Source organism: Sphaeramia orbicularis, chromosome 5 (genome assembly GCF_902148855.1).
Source record: "Sphaeramia orbicularis chromosome 5, fSphaOr1.1, whole genome shotgun sequence".
Lineage (NCBI taxonomy): Eukaryota > Metazoa > Chordata > Actinopteri > Kurtiformes > Apogonidae > Sphaeramia > Sphaeramia orbicularis.
In genome coordinates this window covers 10,155,732-10,181,820 of record NC_043961.1, presented here as the reverse complement: position 1 = coordinate 10,181,820, position 26,089 = coordinate 10,155,732, and positions in this window count along the sequence as shown.

Genomic DNA, 26,089 nt, shown 5'->3' with positions numbered 1-26,089 from the left:
GGCTGACCCCCCACCCCCACCCCCCCCCCCCCCCCCAGGCCTGGTTCAAACTTAAACAATGGCCACTGCAGGCTCCCAGGGCTCCTGTCGGGGGTAATATTGAGGGCATGTATTTAGTGCATTGAGACACATTTAATTGGCGACCTTGTGTAAACGCCACGCCCCTGCTGCTGTTTGTCCCCAGTTTATCTCAACAGCTCTGAAAAAATTAAATAACAATAAAAAAAAAAAAAAGAAACTAAGGTGGTTATAAAACAGAGAAAATGCGGCATCAGGTGGAGTTTGAAACCACATCCACATTAAGAGCGTTCATGTGGGAACAGGGTTTACACAGAAGATCTGCTCTGAGCGCATCTTTTCACATCCAAAAACTAAACCAACTTTCATGGTTTTTGTGGCGCTTCATCGTTTTTTAGGTTTGTTTTCACATGATATTTTAGGGGCACATTAATGAAAGTTGCATCACATTCAATACCATCAAATCCGTGTCACAAATATTCCAACATGTCCTTACGTTGACACTGATTGGTTGGTTTGGTGTCACTTCGGTCGATAGTCTGTTCTGAAAACCACTCAAATGTGATTATTACTGTTCTCATATCCTTTCAGATTCTCTGCCTCTCTCTATCGGACAATATACAAAGGGATTTTTTTGCATTAATGTTTTTGTTTTATTCCTTTTTTGAGACCCCACTCTTGTTAATAACATTGTCACCTCAGCTCATTTTATTTTTCTTCCAAGTACTTATTTGTTTTCTGATTCATAGTGGATGAAAACTTCCCGCCATAACTTAGTATAATTGCTCTAAAAATATAAATCATCCAAAAAACAACCTGTTTCACTGTAGAACTGAGTGACATCATGGTTCAATATCACCCTGTTTCAGCATCATGTTGTTGGGTCTGTTCTGTGGTTTGGGAAATTCACTGTGAAAGCACCAAGAAACTCAATAAACACCGGAAAAAAAAAAACACACTAGAATTTTTATCCAGAAAAAAGGACAAACTAGATGTTTTATCCACTTTATCAAACAACAAAACTGGTAAAAGCAAAAAAAAAAAAAAAAACAACATGTAACTGATGGCATCATTTAAAAAAAGCTGTTTTTCCTGCGAACATTTACAGATATTTAGGCAGATATTTATACCGATATTTACAGATATTTAGGCAGATATTTACACAGATATTTAGGCAGATATTTATGCAGGTATTTATGCAGATATTTACACAAATATTTACACAGATATTTCCGCAGATATTTATGCAGATATTAACGCAGATACTTAGGCAGATATTTACGCAGATATTTACACAGATATTTATGCAGATATTTACACAGATATTTAGGCGGATATTTACAGATATTTAGGCAGATATTTAAACAGATATTTACACAGATATTTAGGCAGATATTTAGGCAGATATTTACACAGCTATTTAGGAAGATATTTACACAGATATTTACACAGATATTTAGGCAGATATTTATGCAGATATTTATGCAGATATTTACACAGATATTTAGGCAGATATTTACACAGATATTTTTGCAGATATTTAGGCAGATATTTACACAGATATTTAGGCAAACATTTACACAGATATTTAGGCAGATATTTACACCGATATTTGGGCAGGCATTTTGGCAGATATTTACACAGATATTTAGGCAGATATTTAGGCAGTACTGTGACTTTAAAACCCTGTTTTTCTGTTAGAAGATGAGTTTTGAAATGACATTATCTCAGCAGGAACACAGGCTTAAATTATTCTCCATAAAGACACGTTTTTACCTGGAGGAGACATTTTGCATCTCAGACAAAATGGGAGCTTAGGCCTGATAAAAGAGAAAATTGTCCAAACGGTCATTATCATGCTCGACAGCTGAAAGAAAGTCCCACTGTGGCCTGAATGAAACTCGTGTCATTACCGGGCTTTGCTTTGCAGAGCCATCAGATCAGGACAAAGGTGGGAGGTGGGAGCCATTATCCATTTGTTAATTGTTCCAGCTCGTCACTACTCCTCCACCTCTGACCCTGTAGATCCTGGTAGAATTGACTGTCACTCAGTGACGGAGCATAACTGGCTGAAGTGGAAAGGAATGGAGTTAATAAACCCATTTCAATCATTAGTTTCCCTGGTTCCTTCCCTTTAATTGGACGTCTGTCTAATCACCACTTTTATTCCCATCCTTCCATCTTCCTCTTCTTCCTCCGTCTCTCACCTTCATCTGCTCTGTTTGCCTTAAAAACTCCCTCTCGCTCCTAGAAAAGCAATTGGCTGTGGGTGATGAGAGCAGGGAAAGACAAAAGGCTTACAGCTCAGAGTAATAGGGACCCTGGTGAGTAATGCCGGCGCTAATGAAACATCATCTTGCAGCTCATCCCTGTTCCCTTAACTCCACTCTTCTTACTCCCTTTTCTCCGTCTCCTTCTCCAGGGAGCACCACCGACTCCAGTGGTCCACCACAGTCTGAGGCTCAAAGCTTCTGCTGCTGCTACACTTAGTCAAATCTGCCAATTAAGGTGTCACTACACATGGAGAGGCCCTTGAGTGAAAAGCTTTTCAGTATCTAATATTGTGTAAATGCCACAGACTTCTGCATCACAAATGCAAAGCCCTTCAAAACGGCAGTCAATGGATTGTATTTTCTTCAACATTTACGTGTGTGTCATCTTTACAGCGTTTGTGTCTATGCGCAGATTTATAGTGACTACACTGGCTGCATTACCACATAACGATGGGATTAATATGATATTAGACACATTTAAATATCCGTAACTATTATCATTATTATTATGATTATTATTATGATTATTATGATTAGTATTATTATTATCTGTAACCTGTTCCTTATGTGTTCCTCTTCCCTGTTAGGTTCCAAAACACTCCCATTTATTCTTGTTCTGGTTTCTTTTATTGACTGGACTGAATCAAATCTCAGCTTTATGAGTCTCATCTGACTTGAAAGAATAGATCCACGTCCACATCAGTGACGACAGAAGGTGATAGTGACTGTTACAGTGGGAGCAGAAGAGGCATGCAGTGGGAGAACAGGTGCTACAGGTAATTACAAACCAGCAAGCTTTTAATTATGCTCTCTATAAGAACTGTTAATGAATGTGAAACCTCATGCAATAGCACCGTGTTCCCACTGTGTCTTCACACATGTACTGTCACATGCACATGCAAACACACCTTATTGACACAAATAGAAATTAAAGTGTTAAGGAGGGGGATTGGCCCCACCCTCAGCTCTAGTGCAGTGCCTCCTAATGGCTGGGAGCAAAGCTAACGCCTCCTGTCAATCCACAGCTCCTGTTCTCCACTAATAACAAAAACACAGTCAGCTGGAAACTTCCTGGCCACTGCCTGAACTCATTCACCTGTTTGTTTAACAAAGGAGGAAACAGAACCCAGCCTGACAGATTCTAATGGTGCTGTAGTTTGGAGAAACAAGCCTACGTTAAGGAAGAGAGGATGACCGGGCTCAAAAGTCCAGACTGTGGAAGAAAGTCGAAGGTTTTTGCATCTGATTTATCTACAGGTATAAACACTGGTTAAGAATAGGTGGAAATAAAAACATCTGGAAATACACAATTCAACTGTTTATGGTTTAAAAACTTCCATTCCTAAACACACAGATGCATGACTTTTCAAATCCACAGGTCAGTTTAGACTAGAGTGATGGAGGTAAGTAAGAAACAGGTGGAAAATGAAGATTCTCTGAGGGATTTAGAAACTACTTTTACCTGAGCATCAAATAAATGAATAAAATAAACCACTGAAGACAATTAATTGGGAACATGTATGTTGAAAAACTACAGCTTTATGATATATATAAATGTGTGATGCACAACACACACACACACACACACACACACACACACATATATATATATATATATATATATATAATATATATTGTGGTTAAATTAAAGAATGGACCATGAGTTGAGACTTTGTGTGTTTGTTCCAGAGTGTGACCCCAGTTTCAGCGTGTTCCTCCTCTTCTTAAAGCTCTCTCCTTCGGTCCTTCCTCTTGTCACTGCTGTCATGTCTCCCCTGCTCTGGCTCTGGGCTCTAATCTCCAACCCAACATCCTTTCAGCTCCACCTCCGAGCATGATCCGCCTGACACGGATGGAAGCACTGATAATTGATTCACTGCAGAATCCCCTCGTACTGCTTGTCTGGAATCTTTCCTGTCTGTGTACGTTTGTGTGCGTTTGTGTACGTTTGTGTGCGTTTGTGTGTTATACTGTGTTGGTTCAGTTTTCATTTGAATGGTAGATAAATTACTGCTGCAGCTCCTCAGTCCTAGTCCAGCGGCCGTGGTGAGGCTGTGAAGGCTGCGCTGGCTGTGTGTCTTCCTGTCTGCACACTGCTTTGTCTCTCGCTTGGCGAAGCTTCCTCGCTGCGTTACATTCTGTCCCCCCATGTCTTCATCTGCGTTCCTCTAGTTCTACGCTCCACTTTCTCTCTCTTCTCCCTGTCCTCATGTCATCTCTGTCTCCCAGATCTGTGATGTTAAAAAATAAAAAGAGTAGCCGAGCCAAGCGGCAGACTTAAAGGCTTTTCTAAGGCATACAAACAGGCTGCAAATCGGATTAGGGCGAAGGGAGGGAGCCTTTTCTTCTGAAAATCCATTGGTGATAGGGTGGACATTGGATATACAATGACAGGCAGGACATACACTTGTCTCAAACAGTGTCAGGGTGACAAGCAAAGAGAATGCCACCAATCTACATAAAAAGGAAGCTTTCATATGAAATGCCACAGTGGATGAGCTGCATTAGATGTTTGCACCGAAGAATGAAAGGGATTGTTTGCGGTCGACTGTTATTATTCAAACACAGAGACAGTGTAAGGGATTCAGTTCAGACACAAATACGTCTAAACACATGAACACTTCCAAGAATTCACAAGATTTTAAGATAATTCTTATTATAAAAGCCTTAATGCACACGTGATTATTCCAGTGGTCACAGGTGTCACATGTTCCCACTGAGTCATGTTCTACATGGAACACACAGTAACCTGCCTGAGTTCCATTAAGACAAACACCAGGAGGGACATAATGGACCCCCTGGTCTCCGCTTCTAGTGTCCTCTGTTTTTTCTGACTTTGCTTCAACCATGATGTCCATGTGAACACAGAAAAAAGGGAAAAACCCCAAATATGAGTGTTTTCAAGAACACACTGTTCCACATGATGCGCTGCAGCCTGTTGTTGTGCTGGTGTTCCTGTTAACACTGTAGAGTCCAGTGTCCTGCATTCACACTGGGACAGAACTGTAAATATACATGGCATGTCCAAAGGCTTCAACTGTATTAAATGTCAATGGATCATGTGTTCAGAGAACAAGCCGATTACAGAGAAACAGGAAGCCTGGAGCTCGTCAAAAGTTTCCAAATTCAGACAGTTGATGTTTTTCTTGCTGGCTGAGATGCTCCAGTGCTTCACTGAAGCTGAGCAGGCTCCAGTTGATAATCATCTGCTTTGTGGCGGGAAGCAAGGGGAGATGGAGCAGATGGCACTAGTTTTATTTTGCCGCGGATGCTTTCTCTGAATAAGGAACGCTCTGCTGAATGCCAAGCTCTGTGGGAGAGGAGGAGTAAATTGAAGGCCTCCTGCACTGCTCTGCTCGTCAGGGAAAGGCCTATTGTTGTGTGTGTGCTCCACTTCCACAGCGACACGCTACTTCTGCTCATTCATTAATGTGCCCAGCTCAGGGATGGACATGCCACGCGGGGAATTTCATTACCTCACCACTCATCCTGTCTTTCACCCCCCACTTTCTCACTAACTCGCTCTCTCTTGCTGACATGCCCGAGTTGATGAGAAGTGATTCTGTTGTTCAAGCAAATAACCAGGAAAAATAGTACAGCTGCAATTCAATTAAAGTGTAATGATTTAGTGTTTCAGTTACCGACGGCTTTTACCCTGAAAGGAATTGGCATTTTACCGACAGTAGAGCACTGCAGCCACTAACAAACTGAATATGCACACGGGGAAGGACTAGCACGGTTTAATCATGTAAAATCTAATGAAATCAACAGTGTTTTGGACACTCCAAATGTCACATCTGATGGTATTTCAGCTGGAAATCAGAGGGAAGTCCTAAAGATGTGGATGGAGCCACCATTACATCACCATTTTGAAGCCTTGAGTTACATGTGGGCTTCAGCATCATGTTTTTGAGGGGCCTGAAGTGATCATATTTGGACATGAGGTTGGAAGTCAGGAAAACAGAGGGCTGAATGGGTAACAGTTGCTAAATGGGAAATGCTGCATTACTGCCACAGTCATTTCAGTTGTTAAATATTAGCACATATGGTTGTGTTTGATAGTAGTAGGGCCAATGTCCTGGGTCCAAACACTTTAATTTGGTACATTGCAGGGTAGTTATCGTACTAGCAGGGTAGTTATCGCACTAGCAGGGTAGTTATCGCACTAGCTGGTACATTAGCAGGGTATTTATCGCACTAGCTGATTACATTAGCAGGGTAGTTAAGGCGCACTAGCAGGGTAGTTATCGCACTAGCTGGCACATTAGCAGGGTAGTTATTGCACTAGCAGGGTAGTTATCGCACTAGCTGGTACATTAGCAGGGTAGTTATCGCACTAGCTGGTACATTAGCAGGGTAGTTATTGCACTAGCTGATGCATTAGCAGGTTAGCTATCGCACTAGCTGGTACATTAGCAGGGTAGTTATCGCACTAGCTGGTACATTAGCAGGGTAGTTATCGCATTAGCTAGTACATTATTAGCAGGGTAGTGTAGTACCAGGATGTAATAGGTGTATTTCTGTAGTGTATACACTTGGGGGCGGGCTATTGGCTTGTCCTAGTACCAGGATGTAAATACAGTTTATTTCTGTAGTGAAACTGCAGGTTTTGTCAGTCATGCATTGGTGCCACTGTTCAGCTTTGATCGTTGATTCCATTCCAATAACGAGCCCGTATTCACTAGAGTATAATTAGATCTGTAATTAGAAAAAGAAATAAATCCCCCATCATTCACTCATCAGCAGAGCCAGTGTTAAAAGGTTAACCACAAGGAAAAAACCGAGCAATAATGGACTGTGTTTATACTGCGAAGAGTGGAGTAAATGTCAAAGGGCAGCAACGACAGATAAAAATGGAAGAGAAGAAGAGTAGTGGGGGGGGGGGGGGGGGAGGCCAGGGGGGGGGTGTTTGTGAACACCACTAATAATGTCCTCCATTCTGTGTGTCAGGATGATCAGTGCATCTCCAGTATATTTCTATTTGGTCCTCCCTCTCCTCTCCTCCTGGTTCTCCCTCCTGGTCCTCCCTCTCCTCCTGGTCCTCCCTCTCCTCCAGGTCCTCTCCATCTGGTCCTCCCTCCTGGTCCTCCCTCTCCTCTCCACCTGGTCCTCCCTCTCCTCTCCTCCTGGTCCTTCCTCCTGGTCCTCCCCTCCTGGTCCTCCCTGCTGTCTGAACACACTGTACTCCCTCTACCTCACTGCTCTGCCGTTTCAGCCCAAATACATCTCGTTCATCTGCGGTGTAAGTAAACCGTTTCCGTCAGACACCCTTCTGAAATCTCCCCGTTATCATTTGTTATCAGTGGAGTCCTCTGTGAAAAAGGCACAGCAGACTGCAGTGCCTTTTGGATCCTGTTTCACACTGTATAATCAAACAGGGGAAACTGCGGCAGTTTTCTCATCTGCAAAGACACTAAAGCAGCTGAATGAACGAGTTTGGGTTGAGTCATGATGGACACACTACTGTTTCAGAGTCAGAACTGCTGTCCTACATCCCATAATTACAGCGTGGTGCTAAGGCCATGTGAGGAGCAGGCGGCTGCACCCTGTGCCATGGGTCTGTGCTGGACGTGGACATGGACGTGGACATGGACACTGGCAGCGTCCAGCATAAATGATGGAGTTGGATGTCAGAGGCAGAGCTGCTGCCCAACAGGCCCCAGCGTCCATGCTAATGGGCTGATGGAGCCTAATCTAAATAAGTGTGAATAAAAGGGCTTTTACTGGGTGCGCTCACATCCAGCACAGGGAAACGTGCTGCAAATGGCTTCATCTTCATCAAACAGCAGACAGAAATTCAATTCATTTAATTTCCCCGTTTAGCTTCTACCTCAGTGTCAGCGACAGCGGTGTGTTGTGTGTGTGAGACGGTTCCCATGCATGTAGGAGAGCACACAGTTTGTTTGTTTTCTAAGGCCTTCTTCTCCCAAAGCCCCACTGGAGATCAATCACTAGGCCGAGCATGATGGAGAGGCCTGTCAGGGCTCAGAGCTGGGCCTTGATTCAGTCAAACAAATAAAACAGGCAGAGCCTTTACAAAAAGATTCAACACAGGCAAGACGAGACCAAACCAAGAAGAATTCAGATCAGGGGGTGAATAATGAGGACGAGGACGGATGTCCACCAGCAAAACAGGAAGACAAATGAGGATGGAGAACAGATGAAAGAGGGGAAACACAAAAAAGGACAGGGACAGAGGTGGACAAGCAGGGACAGCAGGGACAGGAACAGGGACAGAGGTGGACAAACAGGGACAGCAGGGACAGTAGGACTGAGGTGTAGTTTGGTTTGTCCGTCTCCGTGGTCTGAGTGGACGTCTCCTCTGTGTAGACGGGACACTGCATGTCCATGTAATAAAGGGAGGGGCTGTGGAACATGTCCCACTTCCCTCAGCTGTCCTAAAACTGTCTTCTGTCCAAGTGCATCAGGACAGAGTGAGTCCTGCTGTTTCTGTGATGATTACACCGACTGTCTAACGTGCACCACAGCGCTGGGTCGGACTCAGCTAGGTTTGGGTTTCAGCTGGGTTTACAAGAGCGCATGTGACAACGCAGCACCTTCACCCAGAACAGGACCTGAGGAAGGGGGGGTTATACAGGACCTGAGGAGGGTGGGGTGGGGTTTACACACCCTGTCAGCACTTAACACCCCCCCACACTTCAAAAACACACTCAGGTGCAGTGGTTTAGAGGTGTGAACCCCCCCCCCCACAGACCCACTCCTCACGCTTCCTTTAGTGCTTCACATAAATCCATCCCATAATACCAGTGGTAGAAGCAGGCTGCTTTGGTAAAAGGAATGGAACTGTTCTGTGGATGATGACACAATGTTCATGTTTTTATGACACTGGGTTCATTAAAACAAAAGCAGGCGTCGGAGCGTCACATGACCTGTGCTGTTGTCCTGTTTTAATGGGACTGAGATTCTGTAGAAGTCTAATGAGAGGACAACGTGTCCTAAGGACACTTGGAAACAGACACATTCTGCAGTCGCAGGCAGAACATTCACAGAACTAATGTGAGTGTGAACAGAAACATCCAGTAATTCACCAATGACGACAGTTTTCAAACCTATTACAACCTACATGTTCATTTTTAACCATAACTGAAAAAGGATATAAAGTATAAATATGTTTCACATGTTTGAACTGATAGAAAACATTAAGTTCTCAAACTAACGTCACAATCAGACCATTAGGACTGAAAACTGTAGTTTATGTCCTCACTCAGATTGACCAAAAGCCTCCAGTGTTGGATTCAAACCCTCAGCTCTGACGTTTTCACATCAAGTTTAGAACATTGGCCTTAGACAGAAGAATGTTAACGTGAGAATATAAGATTTTCAATTTTAAAAACTCAAATAAACTGAATCAGTTTAAATGTTCATTTCATTAAAACAATGTACAACTAGAAAAGCACTCGGAGAGCGCAGACCTCCACCAAGGCAGATCAGTGCCCCCCCCACCACCACCACCAAAATTTAATCATTTGTTCCTTGTGCCAGTATCAACATCTCCTGAAATTTTCATCCAAATCCATCCATAACTTTTGGAGTTATCTTGCACACGGACAGACAGACAGACAAACCAACAGCAAAATCATAACCTCCTCGGCGGACATAAAAATCTGAATGTGAAGAAAAGAGTTTTTTTCTCCTTTTTTCCTCCTTTTTTCTCTTTTATCTCCTTTATCCACCTTTTTTCCTCCTTTTTTTCCCCTCTTTTTTCTCCTTTTTCCCTCCTTTTCTCCCTCTTTTTTCTCCTTTTTTCCTTTTTTTCTCCCTTTTTCTCCTTTTTCCTCCTTCTTTCCTTCTTTCTTTTGCTCTTTTTGGTCTTTTCTTTTCTTTTTTGGTGGCACCATCATGCTGCAGTAAATCCGCAGCTTGCTTCATCTCTTCTTCTCTGTGTGGGGAGGGCATCTTTGACTTTCTGATCCCTCTAAAACTTGGTTTCTGGGTTCTCATCCAAGAGAAAGCAATTTGTGTTTGACTTTTGTCTTTTTCCTCAAACCATTTGCATATCATTTCTCAGCACCACTGACTTGTGCTCCTGCCTTCAGAGAGGGACTTCCGGATCATACTTTTGACAGGTGACTGACTCCTCTAAAAACTCCCTGGTGTTTTTGCACCAACAGCCTCCACTCATTTGCATTCACCTCATGTGCAACAGTATGTGAATAAATACATATTCAGCACAATAATGTCCATATATCTACAAGCATTTATTGACTCATTCCATTTTCTTGTGTAAATGTGAAATGGTCTGGTGCAGAACTGCTATTAGAACAAAGTGACGACAATAATTTTCAATAATATTAAATGTTGGTAGAATGGGAGGCGTCTGGTTGTCAGTTTTTACAGACTAGTCCTAATAAACAGCTCGGTTCATTTGCATTTATTTGTCCGTAGGGGTCCAGTCACAGTTTTCAGGCGGACATGGGACCCTGGTGCTCAGGTCTGGTTGCTCAGGTCTCCTCGTGTCGGCTCCTTCATCACTGCAGTGTTAGTGTTGGTGTCTTCATTCACACATCCTCTGATCACATAGTCCTCATCACACCAGATGAACTCCAACATACAGAAAGCTGTGTGGATCGGTTCCGACGGCAGGAACAGAGGTGTCATCTCATTTACCTTGATTTACATTTGATGCGTGTGCTGTTTGCGTAGGTCACACACTCTGCGCTTCAGTTCTACGTGGGCTGTTAGCTTTTTATTAAGGTGCCATGTTTGATGTGAGCGGCACCACTAATGATCCAAGGCAGGCTTTTATAAATACATAATGATGTTTACCATGAGATTGGGAAGATTTTCTCATTAAAACTTCATAAAAATAACCTAAGTTGTTGGCTCAGGAGGTTTAGATTGATATTTAATCAGGTCTCTGTGACAGCACAATACGGTTTAAGGAAACTGACGCAGCAGCGGCAGCGGCAGCAGCAGTGAACTGACGGACAGAGCAACGGCACAGGCGTGTCGTCACCACAGCAGGAAGAGCTGCACGAGAACGGACCCAGGTTCGGCTCATCTGCAGTGCGTCGGAGTCTCACAGGCTGGCAGAGCTCCAGGCCTCGGCTCACTTATTCATCCTTCTTTCCCACAGCCAACACACACACACACCTACTACCAACTCAACCACAGAACAATACCACTTGATTTCCACAGTGTCATTAATCTAAAACAAACCCAAATTCAGAGTTACAATATGACAACCACATGAAAAAAAAAAAAAAAAAACAGATGCTGAGTGAAGTTTCCAATCAGATATGTTCATGAAGGGAAGTGAAGTGGGACGAACAATCAAAGTCCATTAGAATTACAGTAAGTCCAGTCGGCACAGTCCCAAAGGTGCTCAGAGAACAGACTAAACTCCACATCCTACAGAAAATATTCAGCCATGAGAGTAAATTATGCATACAAATGTGCCACAGGTTCGAAAAAATGCTATGTAGATTTGCCAGTTAGGTGGTTGAGGGTGCAGAGGAAGTAAATAATAATCCTGTTTAATATTCATTGAAATTCATGTTGCTTTGCCTCCAGCCTTGAGAGTATTTAGGAATGCAGCCTGCAAGGGCCCTGCCTCAGCCTGGTGGTGCTGTGTGGTATGATGATTGAAAACGGGGGAAAGCTGAAGCACACGTGCACACATACTGTCTACGCACACACGTGCACACTCATCCTGTCTACGCACACACGTGCATGTATGTCATACCCTATATGTTCTAGAGAAGATTAGCCAGTGTCAACGTCCCCGTTTGTCTGCTGTTTCTATGTGGAACCAAGGATACGATCTCCAGAGTGTGAAGAGAAGTTCAAACAGAGCTTCAGGCTCCGAAAACACTGAAGCTGAGAAAGACAGCACGGCGGGCACAGGGAAGACTGCAAATTGGATCTAAAAGACTTCCAATGGGAAGAAGAGCAGAGAATAAAGAGCAGAGAATAAAGAGCAGAGCGCAGGAAAAAGAGAAGTGGTAGGAGGACAGGAGTAGAATGACACAAGATAGGTGGAGGTGGAGGTAGAGGTGGAGGGATAGGTGGAGGTGAAGGTAGAGGTGGAGGTGGAGATAGAACTGGAAGTGGAGGTAGAGGTGGAGGTATATGTGGAGATGTAGATGGAGGTATAGGTGGAGGTGAAGGTAGAGGTGGAGGTGAGGATAGAAGTGGACGTGGAGGTAGAGATGGAGATGGGGGTATAGGTGGAGATGAAGGTAAAGGTGGAGGTGGAGACAGAAGTGGAGGTGGGGGGGGGGGGGGGGTGAAGGTAGAGGTATTGACCCTTTGCACCAACGTCACAGTTATCACGTGACCAGGGGTGCAGTGCCATGGTGGACGACAAAAGCAGCACAGCAAACAAACGAATGAGCGACAGATTATGTCTACCAGCACTGAAAATAAAGTTTTGGAGTTGTCCTGCAAGTGACTCACCTTACTGGACGGCACAAAGAACACTATTTGGAGAAGCTAGCGATAGCAGGGCAAACTACTGACACATACCTTCTCCCTCCTGATGTTTTATGGATCTAGCAAAGTCCTCCAGTCTACCGGAGTTCAATGCACACGATCTGTTCCATTCTGTTCTAAATGGAGTGTCCCCGTACACAGGCGCTGATCTAAAAGCAGACTCAAGTGTGGATGATCCTAGTTCTTAGTCTCAGGTTAGATTACCGAGTGGCTGTACTGCGCTCACAGCAGAGGAATGAATCTCATAATGGTAAAGGAAAGCTACAGCTAACATTAGCTAACTAGCTGTGTATGTTTTTAACATGTTTCCCCCAGCATGCCATCCAAACTCAAAAAGACTGGAACCAAAAGCAGCTCTAATGAACTAACATTGTGTAATAATGTTAGTGTCTGTCATAAATAGCCTACAATATTAGCTCTGTTGTTGAAGTATCTGCCTTTCTATTATCTACACACAGTAATATGTACAGTTCTACCACTAGAACATATGGCACAGCATCATGATAATAACAGTATTTCATATGACATGTGTAGCTGGTACAAAGGCAGCCACTACAACAGCAGAGCTAATATTGAAGGTTACTTATGACAGCCACTGGAACAGAGTGGTTCATAGTAGTTAAGTCTAGCCATCTAGCTAGCATTTGGTGGTGCTAATGTGCTATGGGCACAAACAGAGCCTGCTCTATCTGCAATATCAGGTCCATCAGATCCAGGCTCTGTCTGGAACCAGCTGAAACCATGGGTGTCTGTGAAGAAGGATGGAACTGTTGTGTGCGAACACTGTACATGTAAAGCAGGGTTAAAAATGAAGCAAAACGAGAACGTTCAGATTAAATTCAATATTAGTCGGTTTGTCGTCCAGGGTGCAGTCCGGCACTTCCGCCATCCATCATGGTGCTCATTTGCGGCACAAACAGAGCATGATGTAACGTGCAAAGGGTCAATAGGTGGAGGTATAGGTGGAGATGGAGGTGGAGCTGATTCTATCTAGACTGGGGAGCATTTGGAATGACTGGATGAGGGTTACTGATGAACAGAATCCAGTCCGACCACACCATCCTCTAGTCCTTGCAGACTGCAGCTCATATTTTGGCATCAGTACCAGTCTGTCTTAACGCTGATTAACTAGACAAAGATAATTGTTTTGCATTTCCTCCTCTGCTGGCAGCTGGAAAATGGATGTGAAGATATTATGATTTAATTAGAATGAAAAATACACTGTGAATTAGGCTGAAAGGGCAAGTATTAGGATTTCACAGACAGAGAACAGCTTTAGGACCTGATGTTTAAGACACATGTGAATCCACGTTTGGTTTTAGTGAAGAATTTGTTTGGTGAAACTCTGCACATTTGACTGTAGGGGTAGAATGAAACAGATCAAATGGATTAGTTTAGTGTTAAACCACAGATAAGTCCGTCTTCCAAAAGTCAGTTCAAAGGTGGACCATCAGAACAAAACATCAGACATGTCTGTGAGGGGCAGTGGTTAGCACTCGTGCCTCACAGCAAGAAGGTCCTGGGTTCGATTCCAACACCAGTTGACAGGGGGTGGGACCTTTCTGTGTGGAGTTTGCATGTTCTCCCCGTGTCTGCGTGGGTTCTCTCCGGGTACTCCAGCTTCCTCCCACCATCCAAAGACAAGCACTGACAGGTTAATTGGTTAATCTAAATTGCCCATAGGTGTGAATGTGAGAGTGATTGTTTGTCTCTATATGTCAGCCCTGCGATGAACTGGCGACTTGTCCAGGGTGTACCCCGCCGTTGCCCCTATGTAGCTGGGATAGGCTCCAAGCGACCCCCGTGACCCTAGTGAGGATAAGGCGGGTTCAGAAAATGAATGAATGTCTGTGAGACGTTCAGAGGAGGACAGACAGCAGATGGATTTATCTGCACAATAACCATCCTATTATATTACAGATCCACTGTCCCCTACTGTTTAGTATTAAAGACTCATACAGTGGCTGATTGGATGATCCATATAAGGAGGGTTTCCTCTAAACTGTCCACTCCTCTAATTCTTCCACCACTGTTTCAGAACAAACCCAACTGATTTCATCCTTTTCAGAACAGTTGAACCCTCCTGCAGGTACATGGAGTGTTTTTGGACCTCAGTCTCACTAAAAGTGAGTCCAGAGCAGCGGTTAAACCATCACAGTTACATCCACCTGCAGCCTAATGGTACCAAAGGCAGCTTCTAATGGTACCAAATACAGAGTCTAACGGTACCAAAATACATGTTCTAATGGTACTAAATACATGTTCTAATGGGATCACATACAGGTTCTAATGGTACCAAAGGCAGGTTCTAATGGTACCAAATACAGAGTCTAACGGTACCAAAATACATGTTCTAATGGTACTAAATACATGTTCTAATGGGATCACATACAGGTTCTAATGGTACAAAAGGGAGGTTCTAATGGCATCAAATAAGGTTCTAATGGGATCAAATACAGGTTCTAATGGTACAAAAGAGAGGTTCTAATGAGATCAAATACAGGTTCTAATGGTACTAAATACAGAGTCTAATGGTACCAAAATACATGTTCTAATGGTATCAAATACATGTTTTAATGGTATCAAATATAGATTCTAATGTTACCAAAGGCAGGTTCTAATGGGATCAAATACAGATTCTAATGGTACCAAATATAGGTTCTAATGGTACAAAAGGCAGGTTCTAATGGTACCAAAGGAAGGTTCTAATGGGATCAAATACAGGCTCTGATGGTACCAAATACAGATTCTAATGGTACCAAATACAAGTTCTAATGGTACAAAAGGCGGGTTCTAATGGTACCAAACGCAGGTTCTAATGGGATGAAATACAGGTTCTGATGGTGCCAAATACAGATTCTAATGTTACCACATACAGGTTCTAATGGTACCAAAGGCAGGTTCTAATGGGATCAAATACAAGTTCTAATGGTACCAAATACAGGTTCTAATGGTACCAAATAGAGGTTCTAACAGTACAAAAGGGAGGTTCTAATGGGATCAAATACAGGTTCTAATGGGATCAAATACAGGTTCTAATGGTACCAAATACAGATTCTAATGGTACCAAATACAGGTTGTAATGGGATCAAATACAGGTTCTAATGGTACAAAAGGCAGGTTCTAATGGTACAAAAGGCAGGTTCTAATGGTACCAAATACAGGTTCTAATGGGATCAAATACAGGTTGTAATGGTACCAAATACAGGTTCTAATGGTACAAAAGGCAGGTTCTAATGGTATCAAATACAGGTTCCTTTCACCCACTTGCTGATTATTAGATGTAAACTTCATATTTTCTGTGATGACTCTACAGTATTTGATCAAACTCTAGCCAATAAAATAAATGATGTTTTTTTACCAATGCAGCTGCCTCCTTTCCTCCTTTCCTCTTTTCTTCCTTTCCTCCGTTGTCTCTTATCACCACTCTGGTTTTAAATGATGTCTGATTGGATACAGTTCATGACTAATGAGTCTATCAACACTCAAATGAAAATACTTATTTATTTACTGCTACAGATTATTCATCATCTCGCCAGTTTAATGTGATATTGTTGAAATATTTAATAGAATTAGTGTCTTTATTTCATTTGACACTCAATTGAAAAGCTTTTACATTTTGTGATGGAGTTCCTCTAAAATTCAACACCAAATTTTGAATTTCTCTCCAAAATATTGTGTTAAATCCATGACTTATCAATTGTAATAGTTTGCCTGTCCAGATGAGTCAGTGCCTGGTCAGTATGCTGTCAGTTGTCAGTCATTTAGGTGTTGGTTTTTAGGATTTAGTTTAGGTGTTGGTTTAGTCCCAGTCTGATCAGACAGAGGCAGAAAACCCACCTGACACCTGTTAGTGTTGGTCTGGACACTACAGAGCCTGACCCTGTGACACCAGGATGACAAACCACTGTCCGACAGAAGCACCCATGGACACAAACTGGACAAAGGGGACTTTTATTATGTCCATGACCGACACCCCACCCCCCCACCCCGGGGGTGGGGGGGTGGGGTGTCGGTCATGGACATAATAAACCTGCACATAAAACCACTGTTTGACAAAAGGACAGGACGTCTGTCAGATGGACAGACACAAGGACAGACCCATGGACAGACACATGGGCAGACACACAGACAGACACATTGACGGACACATTGACAGACACATGAACAGGCACACAGACAGACACATGGGCAGACACATGGACAGACACACGGACAGTCACATGGACAGACACACAGACAGACACATTGACAGACACATTGACAGACCAACAGTAACAGATGATGCACTAATAGACTGAAAGTAAAGTCAGAAACAAACACATGAGCAGAGTTCATTGTGTCCTGATGCTGGAGCGGTCTACAACAGGAAACACAATGGACTGACTTCTACAACACATTCTGTTGTGTTTGCAGATGTGTGGGCCTCCCACAGACTAATCTGCATCACAACAGGATGGAACACGGCTCCAGTTTGTGATTTCCAAATCAGAATCTGAATCCTGGCCAGAATGTGCTTTTTCACAAACTAGGAGCCCATTTACTCTGCTTTCACTACATTACTGATATTTATTTATATTTTTATGTACTGTCAATAAAGCAGATGCATTACAGTGGTTCACCTGTACACAATGGACATAACATGACACTGGGAACAAGAGCAAAGGCTGCGTCCTACAACAGAAAATGACCTGAACATCTAAACTCAACTGGTTCGTCGTAGATAAATCAAATTAAGTACCATCTGAAAAATACAGAAAAACAAAGAGTGGTGCATTTCAAATTAAATGAGACGAGTTCCACCAGAAATGGTTCCCAGCAGCGACCATTGACAAGTCACCGTGTATGAGCCAATCAGGCTCCACACAGGCAGCGTTTCAGATCCAAATAAGCAGCAAATTGATACAATCAAATCCAAAAAGCCTCCACGCCACAGGAGACGCAATTTCCCCCTTTTTTCATGATGGACCCGGGATTTGTGTTTCTATTTTCTTTTATGGTGCTATCGTTTCCCAAACTGTTTCTTTTATGAGCCTCAGAGCTTGGTGAAAAATGACGGTGATGCTGTATATCTGTCAACACCAAGGCTAATCTGAAGCACACATGCACACATGCACACACACACAGTTTCTGCATGGCTGTAAGTCAGTGTAGTTGCACTCTTTCATTTGCTCTTTAAAACTGCAGGAACACAGAAAACCAGCTCCACATAAACTCTGTCCACACTGTTACATTGACAGAATGAAGAGGTCCAACACTTGGATGAATCCATGCAGTGTATTAGCGTGGGAGGGGTCATGCTCTGGTGCATATCCCAATGAAAACACAGTCATACAACTTTAAAAGGAATTCAAAGCGTTCGAACTGTTGATTTCATGCTGTATATTCAAACTAAAACTGGCAATTTCATAAACATCCCATTTTTAATATTTAAAAATTCTGAGGTAAATTTAATTGAACACTTAAATAAAACTGAAAACATTAGTGGATGGGAAGTATTTCAACACAGATGCTGAGGTGAAATGACTCCTACTGTTTTAATAAATGGTGTTAATTAATACAAAAATACTGACAATATTCTGTGACTTTGTGAACGGGGAAGTTTCCGTCTTTAACCCAAGGACAGGTATCTTCCTCTCCTGCTCCTCCTCCTCCTCTCCCTCACAGTGTGTTTTATGTCTCTCTCATCCTTCTCCTTTGCTCACTAATGAGCCGTGAGATTGACAGCTGGATTACTGGGCTGGTTTGTAATCCTTTAATTTCTCCATTTAAGATAATCACCCTCTAGATGCAGAGCTGCCTGCAAACACACACACACACACACACACACACACACACACACACACACACAGAAACTATATAGTTTATATATAAATAAATGTGTGTTTTACAGCATTAGGAAAAAAAAAAGAACAAGCAAATATAGTTAAAAAATAGAGCTTGTGGCTACAATGATCATCTATGTATTTGGAGCTGAATGAATCCAAAGTGGAGCTCCAGCCTCTCTGTGGTGACAGACCATTTTCATATTAGTGTTTGCAGAACAAAGGCATCTTGACAGTCTAGTCTTTTAATTAAGGCGGGAGAATAGCAAAAGCCCCATGGCTTCAGAAATGGCTGCACAGAACAATACAGGGCGTTTCTCTGGAGATGGCTTTAGCAGCAGCTCCGAAGGATCTATGTGTCGAGTCAAGAAAAACGTAAATCATTTTGATTGGGCCATGTTTTTCATCTCCTCCAGTGCAAGAGACTGAGGATATGAGTGTTAGAGAACATGTGAGGTCAAGTGGCAGCGCAAGGTCAAACAGCCTGGTCATAATTCATAGACGGAGTGAGTGGAGATATGTCACTGAGAGCCCCTGAACCAGGAGGAAAGAGGGAGGAAAAACTGAAAGAAAAGAACCAGGAGGAAAGAGGGAGGAAAAACTGAAGGAAAAGAACCAGGAGGGAAGAGGGAGGAAAAACTGAAAGAAAAGAACCAGGAGGAAAGAGGGAGGAAAAACTGAAGGAAAAGAACCAGGAGGGAAGAGGGAGGAAAAACTGAAAGAAAAGAACCAGGAGGAAAGAGGGAGGAAAAACTGAAGGAAAAGAACCAGGAGGGAAGAGGGAGGAAAAACTGAAAGAAAAGAACCAGGAGGAAAGAGGGAGGAAAAACTGAAGTAAAAGAACCAGGAGGAAAAAGGGAGGAAAAACTGAAGGAAAAGAACCAGGAGGGAAGAGGGAGGAAAAAGTGGAAACAAAGAACCAGGAGGAAAGAGGGAGAAAAAACTGAAAGAAAAGAACCAAGAGGGAAGAGGAAGGAAAAACTGAAAGAAAACAACCAGGGAAGAAGGACAGAAACCTGGAAGTAAAGGTAAAGCTGAGTTAGAAGGTTATGGAGCTGAATCTGAACTCTTATTACTCAGTAAAATAGTGTCAAATCACTAATGCCGCGTTTCCACTATGTGGTACCGGCTACACTAGACTCAACTCAACTCGACTCGACTCGACTCGACTCGGCCTTTTTGCGTTTCCATTACATAAAAGAACCTGGAATCTGGTACCCAGTACTAGTTTTTTGGTATCACCTCTGCCGAGGTTCCCAGACTGGGGAACGAATACTAAAAGGTGACATGTAAACACTGCAGACCACTGATTGGTCAGAGTCGTCTCTGTGGCCCGCCCTTTTACAAAAAACAGATGCGGAAGTTTCCAGTAAATATGTCAGTAGGTTAATCCACATGATGATAGTCTGTAAAACTACACCATGGCCAGTCCAGGAGGTACAGATGTAAAAATTCAGCATGAGTTTGATGAGATAACAGGCAACGATCGAGTTTATCAGCAACTCTGACCAGATGACACGGAGGTAACGCACCACATCGCTATGACGACCAGGTACTGTAAAGTCAGTAGTATCCTGTAATGGAAACAGTCTACAGGAATAGGACCTGGTACCAGAGTCGAGCCAGTTCCACGTAGTGGAAACACGGCATATTTAAATGACAATATGGAACCATCACGATTCACTGTCTGTGCTACTGACGCCATCAGACGGAAACCAGGGATTCTGGGATATTTATGCGATAATCATTGACTGTACGATATTTATCAGGATGTTACCAAAGGGGAAAAACTGACTCTAAAGCCACAAAAGGATAAAGTAGGGTAAGGGTTACTAGTAGTTAGGGTTAGCGGTAGTTAGCATTAGGGTTAGTAGTAGTTGGAATTAATAGTAGTTAGGGTTAGAAGTAGTTAGGGTTAGGGTTAGCAGTAGCTAGAATTAGTAGTAGTTAGGGTTAGTGGTAGTTGGGGTTAGTAGTAGTTAGAATTAGTAGTAGTTAGGGTTAGTAGTTAGAATTAGTAGTAGCTAGGGTTAGTAGTAGTTAGAATTAGTAGTAGTTAGGGTTAGTAGTAATTAGGGTTAGGGTTAGGGTTAGTAGTTAGAATTAGTAGTAATTAGGGTTAGTGGTAGTTGGGGTTAGTAGTAGTTAGGGTTAGTGGTAGTTAGAATAAGTAGTAGTTAGGGTTAGCAGTAGTTAGTGTAGTTACTGTATTTACTGTGTTATTATGTTGTGGTGTCCTTTTCACAGAAGCAGCAGATGATATGAAACATTTCACTGAGTGTTTGTTTAGTGCCCGGCTAACCCTAACCCTAACCCACACACTGACAGTACTGTCCATGTTCACATATGTCATGTGTGGATTTTAATCAAATTATCAGTATTTGGTACAACAGTATCAGTACAATACAAACTGTTCCGACAAACCTACAACCAACCTCTAAAACACAAACATGATAGACCATACCTACAACCAACCTCTAAAACACACACATGATAGACCGTACCTACTGTCAGCCTCTAAAACACACACACGATGGACTGTACCTAGAGAAATACGGATGGACGCAAGAAAATCTGAACTACAGGACGAGTAATTGTCTAAACAGCTCAACCCAACGTGAACATATGCTTTCTAGGTCTCTGTGTGTGTTTTTCCCTCGAGGGGGGGGACATGACACAAAGCCATTCCACAGAAAAGCCACAATTTCAGCCTGATGATAACGGAAATGGAAAATGGGTTCACAAAGCCTGTTTCCACATGATTTTTCAGAGCGCTGAGGTTTGGATGCAGCTCTCACTCTGGGCTTTTCAGTCTCTTTCACGTGGCAGCTTTGCTGAAATCCCTTTCTTTATTCTATTAATTGTTAAAATAATTATCTATTTAAAAAGCCACGTAAGTGACACCAAAGTTCGCACTGTCATGGTGCTGCAAACAAGCAGGATAACATGAAAGAGAGTCATCGGAGCCCAGAAAACCCCTTTTAATACGGAAGGCCTGATTTGTATTCAGATGCATGTAAATCCTGAAGTGGTGAGGAACGAGGAAAAAAGCCCTTTGTAATGAACTGGCAGGTTCTGGGTTACACTTGGAGCTGAAAGGTGAAACAGAGGTCTTCTGTTGGGAAAACTGCTCATTTCTGCACCTCAACTAAAAGCCAATACAGGATTAATCAAGCCTACTGATCGTTAAGGTACATTGAGATGCAGAGCGTTGATGCCCATTGATTGTTAGAGCGGGTGGTCAATTAAAAAAAGGTTTTCGATAACTAATGCAGATAGTATTCACAGGATGCAAGGTCATCAGTACTACTTGTTTCTTCGTAATGTTGCTTTGTGATTTCCTTTTATTACAGTTACAGACTGGCGTCCATCAGAGGAGCTCGACTACTTCCCTTTGGAGAGAGATTTAAAGACATGAGTGAGAAACTCAGCTTTATTCTTAATCCATGATTTTTTTTCTTGAAAATTGCCCTTGTCTCATATCCTGAAATACAGTAGTAAATCTCTAGTTCCCGGTCCAACACAGTCCTCTTTTTTATCCATTAATCCCCTGCCAAGGCCCCTTTTTGGCTAAACCCATCACAAGTGCCTCGTTTCTTCTTTTTTTCATATAATCACTCCTTTAACCCACAGCCGCCAGCTCTTGCAAATGAAATCTGAGGTCTGATAATATTGCCATTACCTCCGTTTTGAAGGTCAGAACTCAGGGCACAATTAGTTCACCTCTATTTAGTCGGGGATGTCGATCTAGTGTATAATCTCAGGCGGTAGAGTGCAAACCCAAAGCTTGCACAGCGCTTTGAAAATGCAGTCGGAGTCCGGAGGCACTGGGTTCACATCTGACAGCTTCTAACTGTCTAAACGCACGGGGGTCAGGATGATACCGGAAAAGCAACGAGTATCTGAGCTGTAATGAAAGTCCATGAGAGTAGACGCCATTACCCAGCAACCGACGACCGGACTCAAACTAATGCCAGTACACAGTGAGAGCAGCTCAGTGGAGATCAGTGCACTAGAACTAATACAATTCACATGGAGGACCGACAACAGGCAACAATATTTGTGTTGACAAACGTTCGCCATCTATCAAAATCCTTTTTTTTTTTTTTTTTTTTTTTTACTTACATCCAGAGGAAATAAGTACAAAACAGGATGAAAGCATTGTGCTGTGGCATGTACTATATCATGGGTGGCTTGCTTGATGGAATTGGCTCAGCATGTGTGTCATGTTGTAGGGAGTTTGAGGGATATAGGGCCGTAGCTTGGTTTGGTAAGAAGGCAGAAGAGATAAAGAGAAATGATGTGGCTCATCTTCTGTACCTGTATTCTATCAGCTCACCACAGACTGCAGGTCCTGGCTGCAGAGATGAAAGACTCTCTGGAGGACAAGAGAGACGTTTGTGAGTCAGAAGGGAAATGGCATCCCGCTTATCAAATGCCTGAAACCTAATCCCCCCCACTACCCCACCCACTCCTCAGTTCTGGGGTCTGGACGCACTTATGAAAGCCCTGTCACTTTGGATTGGAGGTTAGGAGTCAGAGGTTCTCACTACAGCCAAGCGTCTGCTGTTTCACAGCAGATATGGCTCCTCGCCAGATTCTCCTGGTCTGCTCTAATTGGGGTCATGTTACATGTCATTCTGCATGTGTAACTTTTAAGAGATGAAATTTAACAATAGGAAAAAAAAAAAAGGACAGCCGACAGAGGCATGATCCTCCTTAAATGAATCTTTTAGATTTAAAGTACAGTCATTTTTCTGCGTGTGCTGCAGTTATGTAAGAACTTCTCCATTTTAAATGAAAACCCTGACATGAAGGCACCCAGTACTTTTTTCATTGACTTCATATCCTGTGATTCAAAAGACCACACAGGAAAAGAAAATTCTGTCTGAAAGGATAGAGCGGGGACAAAAGAAAAAGCGGTGAATGGGTGTTTCCACAAATGTCTTATGATGCTATCTTCCAGACGACATTAAGTCACCGTCGTTGTGTCTTTGTCTTCCTTAGCGTCCCGCTCGTCCACTGCAAACACAGAGGTCATGTTTTTAATCCAGCCAATCCCTCACAGACATTTTCTATGTCACAAAATCTTAGTCACGTAAAGTGGAATATGCGTTCAGACAGCCATTCCCTCACACAGAGCTGCACTCTGTCTTTCAGGACTAGTAAGGGGCAAAGGGTGGAACTCATCAGCACACACTCTTCAAATATGCCTTGACAGTGACTTCCAGAGACATCTTGACTGAACTGTATTTCAAATGAGTGTCTTTTGTGCCGAGGCCACGTCCCCTTGTCCGTGTTCCTCGGTGTCTGTTCCGGCTCTTGGAGCGAGGTGATGGTTTACACAGTGATGTGCAATCACTGGAATATTTCTTTTCATGGCTTATCTGCCCACAGCGGGGATCTGCACGGACCGCGACTCAGGCCCGGTCGTCTGCCTGCCTGTGTGCCACAGCCCCCACCCCACCCCCCCACCCCCGATCCAGACCCAAGGCTCAGACAAACATCTCCATGGGAGCATGAGATGATTTATTCAGCACAACTTAGCAGGAGCACAGAGATTTGTGAATTAGTTAAACAAAGGCCTTTTATGGTCTGCCACAAACCCATAACAGGCTTTTTAACCTATTGGGGGGGGGGGGGGGGGGGGGGGGGGGGGGGCTGAATGATGTATTACGAAATCAGAAATGACCTTTCAAGTATTGACCACATGGAACCACAGGAAAGAAATCATGTTAAAGGATCATAACGGCGTTTTCACTGCAGACTGTTCTGAGTATTGGTGTTGTGTTTTTACACTTTCTGAACGTTTCCTTCCCTTCAGGCGACCGTTGGCTTCCATTTGTTTTTACCACCGTCCTCTGGAAAATATGTTAGTACTTTTTTCAGGCAGAGTATGAGATAGGATGCCTGAGATAATCAAGGGGACACAACAACTGCAGGAGAGCAAACACTAAAAAAAACATACAAAAATTTGTTGTAGACTTTTTCCTTTTGTTTTAAAGTTTTGTCTCTTCAACAAACTAAAGCCATTCCATCATAAAACGCTTTGAGAAGAAAACTTTCCTTCTGAGCTCCTTGGAACACTTGTCCAGGTTTTGTCTTTAATTGCTCAGATGTCAAAAGTTTCGGAACCAGTGACTAAAGGTTCCTGCAAAATGTCTCACAAATCCATTTAAAAGGCAGTGTTTGGTATTTTAGTGAAGCCACATACGTGAACTACAAAGTCAGCTTTAAAGTTTGCATTTATTTTCTACCAAAAACACTCGCTGAAATGACAAGATGAACAGAAAATGATGCATTCCTTAAAGTCTGGTAAACACATTGAACCCTTTGAAAAACACTATGATAGTGTAAAATTATGCATCACAAGCAGACACATCAAACTGAAGCATGAAGGAACAGTTTGAACTCCTTTAATTACACATATTAATAAGTTTAGCAGATATAAAAACACCTAAACTACCCAGGCACCGTCAAAACGATAAGAACAACATGACAGAAAAGTCGTCCCTGTTCCAGCTCAGCATGAGAAGAGCCTGGTCGACCCTCGGTTGAAACCCGGTTCCCTGTGCACCTGCTGGGCCACGGCTCTTTGGTCCCTCCCCCATCGCTCACTGTCCATCTCTCTGGGGAGACAACAGTGGTCCAGCAGCCCAACCGGCTCTGGAGGCCTCCCAGACCCTCCCTCATCTCATCCCTGCCCCATCCATTTTCTTGGAAAGTGACAGTTTGAGGTTATACATATTGTGGCGTTGGTATTAAAGGCTTCCTCCCCGCTCCGTGTCCCACTGTATAGAAAACAGAGCTTCGCTGAGGCTCCAAACTGCACATTAATCACTGCAGGAGGACTGAAGCTGCTGCAGTCCACGTCCCTTTGAGTGTCCAGTCGGGAGGAGGATTTTCACAAAGAGCAAACACAGAGACAGGCAAAATGAAAGACAGAGACAGACAGACAGACAGAAGTGTGGGGGGGGGGGGGGGGGCTGATGGACACCATGAGCTAAATCAGTTTTCTACAGTTTTCTATTGAATCCAAGCATCAACATGTTATCGGTACTTGCACCAGCAGCCTTGAGGCACAAACAGTGAGGAATAGTAACTACCATCGGTACCTTATCTGTCCAAACCCATCACATGGTACAGGTCACTTAGGATGCCTCAGTCTGTTTGAGAACAGGCAGAAACCTTGAGCCCCCCAGCCCCTTCAGGCAGCCACCCCCCCCACCGCCCGGCCGCACCGTCCTTGTCAGCCTCGGAAATAACAAGATAACCTCCAGAATAATTCAATTGTTTTACCAGCAACCGGAAAATGCAACAATAAGAATGCCATTTCCTCCTGGCAAACAACATTTCACGTAACAATAGACAAATATTTGGCTATAAAAGCCAAGTGTCAGGGGAGAGCTGAGCTTATTGCACACTGTTGTTGATGTGCTGCTCCAAGTGGAAGTGGAACAGCCTGGGGGGGTTTACAGGGAACACATTTGGATCAACCCAAATGTTGGGCCCACGCTG